The sequence below is a fragment of the Gopherus evgoodei genome, chromosome 2 (genome assembly GCF_007399415.2).
Source record: "Gopherus evgoodei ecotype Sinaloan lineage chromosome 2, rGopEvg1_v1.p, whole genome shotgun sequence".
In the NCBI taxonomy this organism is placed as follows: domain Eukaryota; kingdom Metazoa; phylum Chordata; order Testudines; family Testudinidae; genus Gopherus; species Gopherus evgoodei.
This window is the reverse complement of record NC_044323.1, coordinates 29,969,266-29,982,325: the sequence shown is the minus strand read 5'-3', so window position 1 is coordinate 29,982,325 and position 13,060 is coordinate 29,969,266. Positions and strand designations below refer to the sequence as shown.

The 13,060-nt window shown below is 43.5% G+C and overlaps 1 long non-coding RNA gene across 3 annotated transcripts in view; it reads right to left on the bottom strand.

Annotated features, from left to right (window-relative positions):
- Positions 1-2,425: 2,425 nt before the first annotated feature.
- LOC115645501 overlaps positions 2,426-13,060 on the bottom strand; it is a 46,652-nt gene continuing 36,017 nt past the window's right edge. For all 3 annotated transcript variants that reach the window (XR_003998764.1, XR_003998766.1, XR_003998765.1), the window contains exons 2-3: positions 6,427-6,476; positions 2,426-2,963 (exon numbers count right to left, since the gene is read on the bottom strand). This is a non-coding gene — a long non-coding RNA (uncharacterized LOC115645501). The remainder of the gene's footprint in view (positions 2,964-6,426; positions 6,477-13,060) is intronic.

Below are 13,060 nucleotides of genomic sequence, written 5' to 3'. Positions count from 1 at the left end.
TGGCCATAATGCAGAAAGCTCCAGCCCCCTGTGAATTTCAGCTCTCTTGAGAAAAAACCCTCCAATTGGTTGTCTGCCTTAACTTGCCATACTGAAGAGGACCAGAGAGGGCTGCTGCAAGAAGCAGGGAGAGCTCTCTCCCTCTTGCCTCAGAAGTGGGTGCCTCACAGGAAGGGAGGAGGGAGCAGAAAGAGCCCAAGAGCTCAAGGAGGCCCTGCTCCCCCACTTCACTCCCCTTCTATGAGCAGGAGGATAGCTCCTCTGCCCTTCCCCCACCCCTGCAACACCCAGGCCATGTTTACACTACAGCAGCATGGCTGTGGCAGTGCAGCTGTGCCATTGTAGCGCTGTGGCATAGATGCTTCCTACATCAATGGAAGGGGTGGTAGCTAGGTTGATGGATGAATTCTTCCATTGACCCAGCCATGTTTACATCAGGGATTAGGTTGGCCTAACTGTGTCACATAGGATGCAAATTTTTTCACATCCCTGAGCAATTTAGCTAGGCCAAGCTAATTTTTAAGTGTAAACCAGGCAACAGCCTGGGAAGGGGCAGAGGGCAACCAGCTGCAGCCCCCACCCCAAGCCTGAGAGATGAGAGTGAAGAACTCCAGGGGCTGTAGGAAGAGCAGAGATGAGGCTGAGATGTGTAGGGCAGAACACCTGACCAAAGGACCAATCGGGGGACAAGATACTTTCAAATCTTGGTGGAGGGAAGTCTTTGTTTGTGCTTTTTGGGTTGTTCTTTGTTCTCTCTTGGAGTTAAGAGGGGCCAGACATGCAACCAGGTTTCTCCAATCTTTCTAAAACAGTCTATCATGTTCCAAATAGTAAGTACTAGATAGAAGGCGGATTAGTCTTTATGTTTGTTTTCTTTATTTGCAAATGTGTATTTTGCTGGAAGGATATTTTTTCCTCTGTTTGCTGTACTTGTATCTTAGGCTAGGGGGGGAAGGATTCCCTCTAGTCTATATAAGCTGAAGACCCTGTACACATTTTCCATCTTGGTTTTACAGAGATAGTTTTTTACTTTTTCTTCCTTTAATTAAAAGCTTTCTTTTTAAGAACCTGATTGATTTTTTCCTTGTGTAAAACTCAAGGGGATTGGCTCTAAACTCACCAGGGAGTGGTGGGGGGAAAGAAAGGTTAATTCCTCTCTGTTTTGGATCCAGGAGTTTGGATCAGTGTATCTCTCAGGGAAAGTCTGGGAGGGGGAATGGTTTATTTCTCTCTGTTTTAAGACCCAAGAGCTCGTTAACCCTTTACAGGTAAAAGAGACATTAACCCTTAACTATCTGTTTATGACACAAGTGTAACTCCATTGAAGACTAATTAACATTACTTACCTATAACTAGTGTTCTCTGAAATGAGCATGTGAATATTCACATTTGTGGCATCCTGCTGCCTGCACATTAGCTGCCGGAGTCTTCTGGAAAGCAGTATCCATTGGGTCCACTTGTCCTCTCCCTCCCCTTCTTGGCCTACAAGGCTCCTGAGGGGCAATCTTCAAAGCTGACATTGGCCTTATTCAGTGCCACCTTCATCGACTGGGCCTGAGGAGCCTCCCCTGTCAGTAGGGATGTGTGTCTTGGGTGCCCCAGGGAAGGTTTTTGGGGGACAAAAAGGGTACCAAAACACCATATTTTGGTTGGTGGCAGCGTTATGAGATCTAAGCTAGGAATTAAGCTTAGAAGGGTACATGCAGGTCCCCACTTTCTGGACGCTAAAGTTCAAAGTGGGAATAATACCTTGACATGGTGGCACAGCGGTGGGATGTCTAGAAGCAAAAGCCAGTAGGATTTTTTTTCCTCTCCTTCTAGCTGCTTGAAAGCAGGCTGAGAGGAGTGGATTTTAAAACCACAGCCAGTGAATTTTTTTTTCTCTCCTTTCTGGCTGAGGAAGGCAGCCTGAAGGCAGAGGTGTTAAGTTCTTTAACAAGGGTCTTTGTTAAAGAGGCAGCAAGCTGTGAGCCAGCAGACACCAGCAAAAGGCATTTGCAAATGAATTGTTTTTTTTTCTTTCTAACTCTTCGGGCATAGATAGTTAGAAGTCTCTGTTAAGGAAGCAGTCTGGGTTGCAACATTCCAGTACACCTGCTTATACCCAATGGGTGAAATGTGGCCCACTGTGTTGCACTATTGGACAGGATGATGTCTGTCTTCTCCACAGATAGCATCACTGGCTCTTCCAATAGGTGCATTTTGAAAATTGGAATAAATAATGAACAATACGTGGCCTCTAAGAGACAGTTGATGGTGAAGTTTGGATAACAAGATTCTGTTATTTTATTCCTGTGTATTTTTCTAAATGACAAAAAATGCAATAACCTACAGAGAGAAATATGCTTAAAGTCGAAGGATTTGTGTCGAAACATGGAACCAGGGACTGAATGCGAGGTCGCTGAGGTCATTCCATCTTGTAAACCAAATGTGTTTGTATATACATAGCATATGAACAAGTGCAAATCCCAGAGTCACATAAACATTCTATTTCATCTGTGGATGTTGAAATAACAAAAGGGGCAGTGTCAAAAAGCTCTTCTCAACAGACAAGCTTTAAATGTATGTTAAGGGCTGATGTGACACTGAAATAATAACACAGAGAACACGTAAAGTGAGACTAAAAGCAATATTTATATTACCATTAATTTCTGATTTTTAAGGGGATTTTAAAGGTTGTCTTACCAAAGGCTGATTGGATTAGGAGAGTAGATTCTATCGCTTCCCCAAAGCACGTTGATGCAAGGGTCCCAAAATGAATCAAATCTTTTACCATATCAAATTCCCAGGAGAGTATAAAGTCATTTCTCACAGAAAAAAAGATAGAACCATCAGAGTTTACACACTTTAAATTAAAGTTCCACAAATCCTATAAAAGAAAATTCCTCCAACCAGATTTGTCCCTCAAATTATTGGGATGTTCGTGACCTTCTCCTCTCCCAGTGTCTTGTCCATCTCACTTCCTAGGAGGTAAGAACAAATAAATTTAGCAATTGGATTAATTTTGGAAATACACACTTTCAGCCATGTATTCATCATGACAAAAAAACTCTTCTGAGAAGCCTGATCATCCAAATATGGGAGACAGTGAAGAACTGTACCTGTAAGAGCATCTTGTCTTCTCAGTAAACTCTGTGCTTTCTGGGTGAAATTCTCCTATCAGATTAAGAACTGTGGAAGGCCCACACTGCAACACTGTAAAGTGAGTCCTCGTGTCTAACATTTGTACAGATCCACCATTTGTACAGACCCACCATTGTGCAGACCCACCACTGTGCAGAACTGCACATCCTCTGTATGTTGCAGAGCTGACCTGAAAAGCCCCAACATGGAGGAGGGTTTTTAAAAGGCGGGCCTTGGGAGGAGCTTACATATAGCCACTAGATGTGCAACTAAGTGAATCCATTAGTCATCAATAGGAAGATGTGCAGGGATCATAGTCCCCATTCAAGTTCAGGTTCTGGAATAAGGACTGGGAGGGGATAGAGCAATGCCCAGTGCCTTATCTATGGGTTTGATGGACTATTCCATCCCCTCACAATTCCTCTTTATAAAGCCCCTTTACACAGTTTTGGTGCTGGGGATAGAGTGAAATCCACCTCTGTGTTTTTCAAGATTTATCCAACTTGAGCTTCATCAGATCTGGTCTAAATCAAGTAACTCTAGTGATAGTGTCTCTGTGGTAGATATCGGTGGTAATGCCCTGTATCCTAGACCACCCGATTATCCAAACTTCTTAAAAGAACCTGCAAATGATCCATCATTTAAATTATCGGTAATCATACTGTAAAGTGAGTCCTCATGTCTAACATTTTATAGAACATTACTGCAAGGCAATAATTAAATAAGACTGCTTGTAAAATTAAAACTACATATTTGCTCATTTAGATTTCAAAAGCCATTTGGTCATCCTTGAAAAATAAGAATTCAAAGTTAGTTTTCCCTTCTTTGCCCAATGCACTTTTGGTATTCATATAATCAGTTCTAGTGTAGTCAGAAGCAAATTAAGATTTTTTGGGGGCCCTGGAAACAAAGAACATTTGGGTTCCCCTACACCCTCCTCGCTATGGGGCCCCACCCTCTGCTCCTCCTCTTCCCACTGAGGCCCCACCCCCTGGCCAGGCCAGAAGCTGGGCCATGCTAACAGCCACCCGGGGAGCCCTGGCCACTCTGGGGAGACCTGGACCCATAGGCATAATTTCACTGTTATATTTGTGGGGACAGCATGGTAGAGAATGCATTGGGGGGCATGTGTGCGCACACACACACAAATACACAAACACAGATGCATGCACTGAAGCCAGTTCCTCAGGCTCACTGGCTCTCTCCCCCTGTCTGGAGTGGTACCTGAGCTGCTGGCATTGTGGGGGAGATGGGCAGGCTTAACAGGGGAGCTCCAGCCCTTTAGTCACCCCTCCGCCACCATGAGCCACCAGAGCAGTGCATTGCCCCAAGCCAGCCATAGCAAGGCTCCCCACGGTGCAGGCTGGGGCCCTTCCTGGGGCTATGGCACTGACCCTGGCCTGCAAGCTCTGCTGGATGGTGCCCCAGCTTCCACTGCCCACGACCGCACAGAACCTGCGCAAACCGCCCGTGGTGGATCTGCACAAGCCTCAGAGCCTTACCCAGGCAAAGGGGCCAGGGATCAGGGCCATGGCCAGGTGCAGACATGATGTGCAGGGGTTGTGACCAGTCACCATGTAGACAAGCCCTGCTCCTCCTCCCAGGGACCCTGCCACTGCCAGAGCTGGCCTGCGTCACCTGACAAAGCACAATGCTCCTCCCCAAACTAGACTTATGCACGGACTTGCCATCTGCCCTGGGTGGCACGTCCAGGGGGCGTGGGGACACAGGCTAGGGGCTGCTCTCAGGTGGAGGGTCTGGGGCTCCCTATAGTGGCCCAGACTCTCCAGGTGGCTTTTAACCACAGCTGGCTCCAGCTTCATGCCTGGCCAGTGACGTGTCCTGGGGGGGAAGAGGAGAGCAGGGGGTGGGCCACAGTTCCAGCACCAGTGGCCCCTCACTTCTATACAGGTTCTGGTGCTCCTGTGGGGTGCCTCCAAATTGGCCAGGACCCCTGAGCAGGGGCCCATGATCCACCACTGTAGTCTGTCCTCTGTCAAGTAAATCAAATATCTAGCAATGGTATTACAACAAGTGGGATACTCAGAAATTCTCAAACAAAAGGAATGAGAGAGAACGGGTCAGTCTAGATGATGAAAAAAAGGTGCTTTATAAAATCATGTAGCATAGGCTTTATCTAGATTAAAACATGATCAGCTAACATGACTTTAAAGGTGTTAAACTGCTTCTACACAAAATTTAAGGTGTGATTCAACCTGTTTTAGTGAACATGAGTCAGCTAACAGTTTTAAAACACCCTTTTTTCCCATTGTCTAGACAGGGCCAATGGGAACACGAAGCTAGGCTAGGCTAGGCTATACTAACAGTGAGAGAGGGCAGATGCGAAGCAAACAAAAGAGAATTAAAAATTTTAGAACGTTATAAGGGAAACTCAAATAGTGTACCAAGCATAAATGACATAGAACATTACCAAGTACTTACCTCTTATAGGTTATCAACACATTAACCATTGCGAGCTTGTACATGCTACTCTTCCCTACACTGTGCAGCTATACTAATGTGTTGTTATTAACAAGAACAAACAATACTCAATAATATACTGTGCTTGAGAGAAGAACAACTTTTCCTCTCCTTAGCTGTGTAAGTCCAGCTTCACTATTGCTGACCTGTTCTTTGCTTCTCTTTGGCTTAAAGTGCTCTTCAGTGTCAATGTTCCTGTGTCTCTCTCTCTTTTTACCGAGCTTATCCATAAGCAGGGTTTCTACACCTACTTGGCCCTTACTTGTCCATTAGGCACCTTTGAACGATATTCCTTCAATAGATATTCAAACAGGCATTCTCTCTGTTCATGTACTTTAGGTCCTTTGTGGGTGGGCTTCTCATTTACTGTTTTCAGGATCTGTTTTCATCTAACACAGAAAGGGCTGAGCAGGCGGAGTTTGGTGGTGGGGCATGGAAAAGAGTTCTGAATGTTCTGCAGGGGAGGGTGGGGGCATGCGTTTGCTGTCTGAAGCATTATTAAGGACTTCAGCATCTGCATTTTCTTCTCCATGATGTTAAACCACTCAGTAGCATCCTTAAACTCCCGACTTTCTTTTCTGTCCTGCCTTTCGGCTTCCCTCCAGGCCTTGTGTTCCCTTTTCTCTGCATTGGAGAAGTGCAGTACCTCCCGGAACATACGGTGACCAGATGTCCCATTTTTAAAGGGATAGTCCCATTTTTGGCAACTTTTTCTTATACAGGCACCTATTACCCCCATCCCTTGTCTCGTTTTTTCACAGTTCCTATCTGGTCACCCTACCGGAACATGTCTTCTTTGCTCCGTCTTGGGCACTTTCTTACCTGGCAGAGATGCTCAGCCAGTGTGTACAGGGTGTTCCTCAAGGCCACATCTGCCGAAACAGAAGAAACAGTGCACAGAAGCATGATTTGTTAAGTTGATGGACCGTATTGAAACATTTCAGTGAAACATACCTCTAGTAACATAACAATCACTTTCTCACTGACCCTTGGCAAGCACACATCTTGGTGAACACCCAAAGCATGGTGAGTGTTGAGGGGGGGGTGGGACGCTCTACATCAGGAAATGAGCATTCTGCAAGGATTGCGGTGCAGCTGACTACGGAAAAAATTCTAAAATTCTAAAGGTGGGGATCATTGTAGCAGATATCTCACACGCTTCTGGCTTCTACCCTGGTCCTTATGCTGCTCACCTATGTGCTGCTTTGGTCCCTGCACAAATGATTGCCTAATGGCGCAGGCAAGTTTCCTGCAATGGGGGAAGGAACAAAGCAAGGAACCTTTAGCAAAGGATTGCCAAGTACCTCCAGGAAACTTTCCTAGAGATCTCTCTGGAGGATTCCCATGAGATGTCAACATACATCAACACCCTGTTCCTTCGTACTGATTAGCTGCACAGGGAAATGTCCAACACACAAAAACAGAAACTTGTACGTTTCTGTATCCTGAACCCACCTCTGCACTACATACACTACAGCCACTTACCAAGCATCTCCTTTCCTGCTTCTTGTTTGCTGGAGAGCAACTGCTAAGACTGGCTAGACACCTTCAGAGTGGTGAACAATTCCTGGCTGCCTGCCCCACCGGGCCACCCCACTGGGAGCTCCACATCGTCTAACTCCACCTCTTTAGCAATGACTTCGTCCTCCAGGTTAGATCCTCTTTCTGCTGCCCCAAACCCACCGAAGTATCCACTGGACTCCTGGCAGTGGAGGTGTAGTTGCCACCGAGGATAGCAGCCAGCTCCTTATAGAACTGCCAGATCACTGGTGCAGCACCGGAGTGACAGTTTGCATCCCTCACCTTATGGTATGTCTGCCTCAAAACCTTTATCTTTGCTCTCCACTGCAGTGTGTCCCAATCATAGCCCTTTTCACACAGGCCTTGAGAAATCTGCCCATAGGTATCAAAATTCCTACAGCTCAAGCACAGCTGGGACTGCACAGCTATACTGAGACAGACCAAAAGTCCGTCTAGCCCAGGTAATCATCAAGTGATCCATTCCCTGTTGCCCATTCCCTGCTTCCAGCAAACAGAGGCTAAACACACCATCCCTGCCCATCCTGGGTAATACTGATGCACTTATCCTCCATGATTTTATCTAGCTCTTTTTTGAACCCTGTTGTAGTCTTGGCCTTCACAACATCCTCTGGCAAAGAGTTCCACAGGTTGACTGTGTTGTGTGAAGAAATACTTCCTTTTGTTTGTTTTAAACCTGCTGACTATTAATTTCATTTGGTAACCCCTAGTTCATGTGTTATGAGAAGGAATTAATAACACTTCTTTATTTACTTTATCCACACCAGCCATGATTTTATAGACTTCTGTCATCTCCCTCCTTAGTCATCTCTTTTCCAAGCTGAGAAGTCCCAGTTTTATTAATCTCTCCTCATACAGAAGCTGTTCCATACACCTAATAATTTTTGTTGCCCTTTTCTGAACCTTTTCCAATTCCAGTTGTTTAGTCTAGAAAAGAGAAGACTGAGAGGGGACATAATAACAGGTTTCAAATACATAAAAGATTGTTACAGGGAGGAGGGAGAAAAATTGTTCTTCTTAACCTCTGAGGATAGGACAAGAAGCAACTGCAGCAAGGGAGGTTTAGGTTGGACATTAGGAAAAACTTCCTAACTGCCAGAGTGGTTAAGCACTGGAATAAATTGCCTAGGGAGGTTGTGGAATCTCCATCATTGGGGATTTTTAAGAGCAGGGTAGACAAACACTTGTCAGGAATTGTCTAGATAATACTTAGCCCTGCCAGATCCGGGCCGGGGCTGTATTTGGGCTGGGGAAGGGGTGCCCCTGTCCCAGCCATGGCAAGTCCCAGCCGGGCAGGTTCCCTGAGCGCTGCTGCGTAACTTACAGGGAATTTAGGTGCCAGCATATCTTAGAAACAGAGGCCTGTTTCTCCACTCACTCACACCAGTTTTACATATTGAGGGATTTACTCCTGATTCATACCAATATAAATGAGAGGAGAATTAGACCTTCAAAATATACCATAATGGGCAATGCACACACTCTGGAATATAGGGACATAAGTATCTAAGTAAAATAATATGCATAATTCTTAAATATCAGGAATCCGATAATTTATAATCCTAAAACTTGTCCTAAAAATTCTTATGAATTCTGGATAGAATTTTCAAAAGCATTGAGTGTTAGCTGAATTCTGCTCCCAAGCAAGGCAATGAGAGTTTTATCATTGACTTCAATGGGAGCAGAGCACTTTTGAAAATCCCACTCTTTGGTTCAAAGTTATTGCTTATGCTCAAAACTCTGTGAAATATTTTGAATTATTCCCCCTCTACCTTTAAATATTTTAATTGATTTGGCGCCCTTGAGAGCGACAGGCTGGTGGGACTGACTAGAGCACGGGTGGCCAACCTGAGCCTGAGAAGGAGCCAGAATTTTACAATGTACATTGCCAAAGAGCCACAGTCATTCATCAGCAGCCCTCTATCAGCTCCCCGACCCCCTGCTCCCAGTGCCTTCCGCCACCGGCAGCCCCATCAATCAGCGCCTCCCTCGCCCTCCCTGCATCTCCTGATCAGCTGTTTCATGGCATGCAGGAGGCTCTGGGGGGTAGCGGGAGGAGCGAGGGCACGGCCGGCTCCGGGGATGGGGCAGGAAGGGGTGGAGTGGGGACAAGGCCTGTGGCAAAGCCAGGGTTTGAGCAGTGAACACCCCCCGGCACATTGGAAAGTTGGCGCCTGTAGCTCCAGCCCCGAGTCGATGCCTGTACAAGGAGTCGCATATTAACTTCTGAAGAGCCGCAGGTGGCTCCGGAGCCACAGGCTGGCCACCCCTGGACTAGAGTGATGCACAGGGCAGGCAGACACTTTGCAGGCTTCACCATGCAGCCCTCCTCGTGTATTAAGATCCTAAACAATTTTAACACAGCCAAACAGATAATTGCATTGTTCACATTTTGTAAAATAGATTCATTGCCAGGCTCAGACCACGTGTGCCAAATTTCAGCCTAGAGTGCACTTTTATGGCTGAGTTATAAAAGTCTGAAAGTAGTGGATTGTAATGCTGACAGCCTTAGCTACAACAGCTAACAGTATATCTATGATATTTTATTTACCTTTAGCAAAGATACCATATAAAAAAAGTTGAATAATGTATTCAGACTATTACAGATCATTTCATCAGGAAAACTCATGTATGATTTTATTTGGTAGGTTAAAACTGCAGTTTATATATTGATTAAGCAAAACAGGAACAATCTGTGATTCTATGCATCATGGAATTCAAAATTCACTCATAACAAAGCTCCTCTAATAGTTAAATTAAAAATGAAGACAGAATAAAAATCTTATAGGAGAAAAAACATTCAGAAAGAATAGAAAACAATAAAATGAAATAAGCAAAACTACAGCTAGATACAAAATGCCTAGGGCCATTTTGAAAGGTATGTGTGACTATATATAAATATGAATGTTGTATACAAATATTAGCTGCTTGTTCTTTTTATTTAAGTTACATAGAGTGGAGACCACAGAAATAATCTGCTGTGTCGTGACTTCTGCAGAGCTGAACAGGAATTCAAAGGCAATGGGCTAGCAATTTTAAAACAATAAACCAACCATTCATAGCTATTCTAAATAGAACAGGCCAACTATTATTGCTATAGATTGTCCAGTCCCTGTTGATGACTTAAGAAAACATCAACATTGTGGTGCAGAAACTGCTTGAGCAAGCTCTCTGTAGATTGCTGTTGTACAGGGACTGGTGTTTGTGATTTGGCAACGGTGCACTATGACCACCCTGATAGTCCATTACAAATCTGGGATTGGCAAAATCCACTAAAGAATAAACCTAATAATTCTGAAAAGTGGTTTTTCAAGCATAACTGTTTCTTCTGGCTGAAATACATTCAACTCTGTAGGGCAGAAGACAAATAGGACAATTCACGTAAAGTGCTCTGTTTTTTTCATACTTCATAAACTGAAATGACAGCGGTTTTAATATTACAGGCCAGATTTTGACACCCTTATTCCAGTTTAGTAGCACCTCACTGTATGAACAGTCTATTGACTTCAGTGGAAATACTCCTGGAGTAAATTACTGTTCAACCTGAGTAAGGGTATCAGGATCTGGCCCTATGTAGTCAGCTCTCTACTGTTGGATTCAAGTGCATGCTCTTATAATTTATAAAGGGTTTACCCATATGGAGAAATTACCAGAAAACAGCCAATGAGAAGTTTACAGGCTCTACATTGTACCCAACTAAAACAATTTTATAAATTAGGATTTCTGGGGTTTTTTGGCATTTGCTGAAATAAAAAAAATCAAGGCTATTTTGGAAGTATTTACGTGAAGAGATAAAGCAACATTTTTGGGCAACTTCTCAGCACTTCCTAGCATTACTCCCATGGACGGTTCCTCTGGGCAAATGTCCCACACACCTTATTGGGTGTAGAAAATGTTAATTTATGCTCAATATACATTGACAAATCCTGCACATCTCTATTTCATTTTTGCTCCTTTTTGCTTATACCTTTGAATCAAATGGACAACTACTAGCCTTATTTTCCTGTTTTTCTGAAAATAGCTTGTTTATTTCTGCACCTACAAAGCAAATGCATTATTTGCTCTATAATTTGATGTATGCCTATTTCCACTCCAAGGTCGATTTGGTATTTCCCTTACAAACCTCAATTGTTGGCATTACATATCTTGGCCATTTCAACTCTTATTGGACTAAAACTTGGCAAACAAATCCTCGGCTTGGATTGCAAATTGTTTTATTAAAATGTCTTTCTTTTCATGGCTAATATAGGGCCACTTCTTCTCTGAGTAATCCCCACTCCAATCCTACATCTCCTGAGGATTCCTGCTATGAAGGTGAATCACGCTGGAAGGAACAGACTTGGAACTGCTGCTAATTCCCCCAATAAACACTTAAATTAAGTGAGTTCAGAGCTACACAAATGTAATTTGGACTTTGTTTCAGATGCTTTTTAAAAAAAGCAAATGTCTATACTAAAAAAAGCTTATTAAAAATATATATATATTTGTTGCAGGCACCTTTCTTATGGAGTAAACCCTTTTGGTGTTTTAGAAAAATGTGTTTTAAATAATTGAACTATTTCAATTAGCTACTGTGCATAAGCAGTTACATTTTAGACCAAGGTTTTGTTTTGAAGCAATAGTGACATCACAAACAAGTCTGTTAAGTCTGTTAATTGTAACACATCCATTGATTCCAACAGGCTTTGGGTCAGGCCCTAGGAAAACAAATTAAGTAGTAACCTCTTTTATTCGTTCATGACATTGCCTCTGCAGATCCCTACTGAATATACTAGCAAATAGTGGCAATCCTCAAGGGAAGGACTGAGGAGGAGTACCCATTTGAAAAGTGACTGAAACACTGCTCTTCCAAATGAAACATCCATTCTGATCTGGACTTGGTATGGACAAAATAATACTTTGCAAATGTATGAACTGAGCACCAGGTAGCAGCCAGCATACCTCAGTGAACAAATGCTGCAGAAGCTGCCACTTCGGCCCAAATCCCAATAGAAGAGGTTTGAGTCATAAAGATACAGTTACTTCAACAAGATCATATCCTGTCTTGATCCATTCAGATCACATCTGGACTAAAACGGATTGGCCCTTACCTCTTCCACCAAAAGCTCCAAACCATTTTGAGGACTTTTTAAAAGACTTTGTCCCATTGAGGAACAGTGAGCCCTTTTAATATGCAAGGTGTGCAATCCACCTTAATCTGTAAATCAGGAGGCTTAGAAAATACTGGTCAGAAAGGTCTGATTTAAATGAAAATCCACGGCCTCTATAGTCAAGATTCTGGCATGAGATCTTAGGAGTACTTCATCCTTGTGAAAATGTATATAAGGAGAACCTGCAACAAAGTCCGCAGTTCTGAAATAGTCCTGACAGATGCTCTAGTCACAAGGGAAAAATCCTTCAATGACAGAAGTAGAAGTCAAGAACATCAAGAGGAGCCTCCATGAACCTTGTAAGAACCAAGTTTTCAATCCCTTGGATCACCAGGTTTTAGCTTTGAATATACATTCAAACCCTTAATATACTGTTTGTATGACAAAAGACCAAACTGCTTTGTTTTGCCCATGTACATGCAGAGTATCATCTGGCTGGATCCCAGGGTGATCCTGAATCTATGAAAAACAAAGAAAATTCTAAAATGGCTGGTAAAAGGACAAGGAACCGGAGTCATCTCTTGAAGTTCTCCAGACTAAATCTTTTAACCATTTCCATTTACAATCATGTGACTATCTAGTGGAATATTTTTGTGATTCCACAAGCACAGCAGCAACTTTCTCTGAGAAATAGAAGTATTCCCTGTTTAACAAGCTATCAACCAAGTGATCAGATAAAGAGATTTTTAGTCTGGCTGAAGCATCTGACCTTTCTGCTGGGGCAAGAGATCTGGGCAGAGGCAAAGACAAAGGATTCATCATCATGC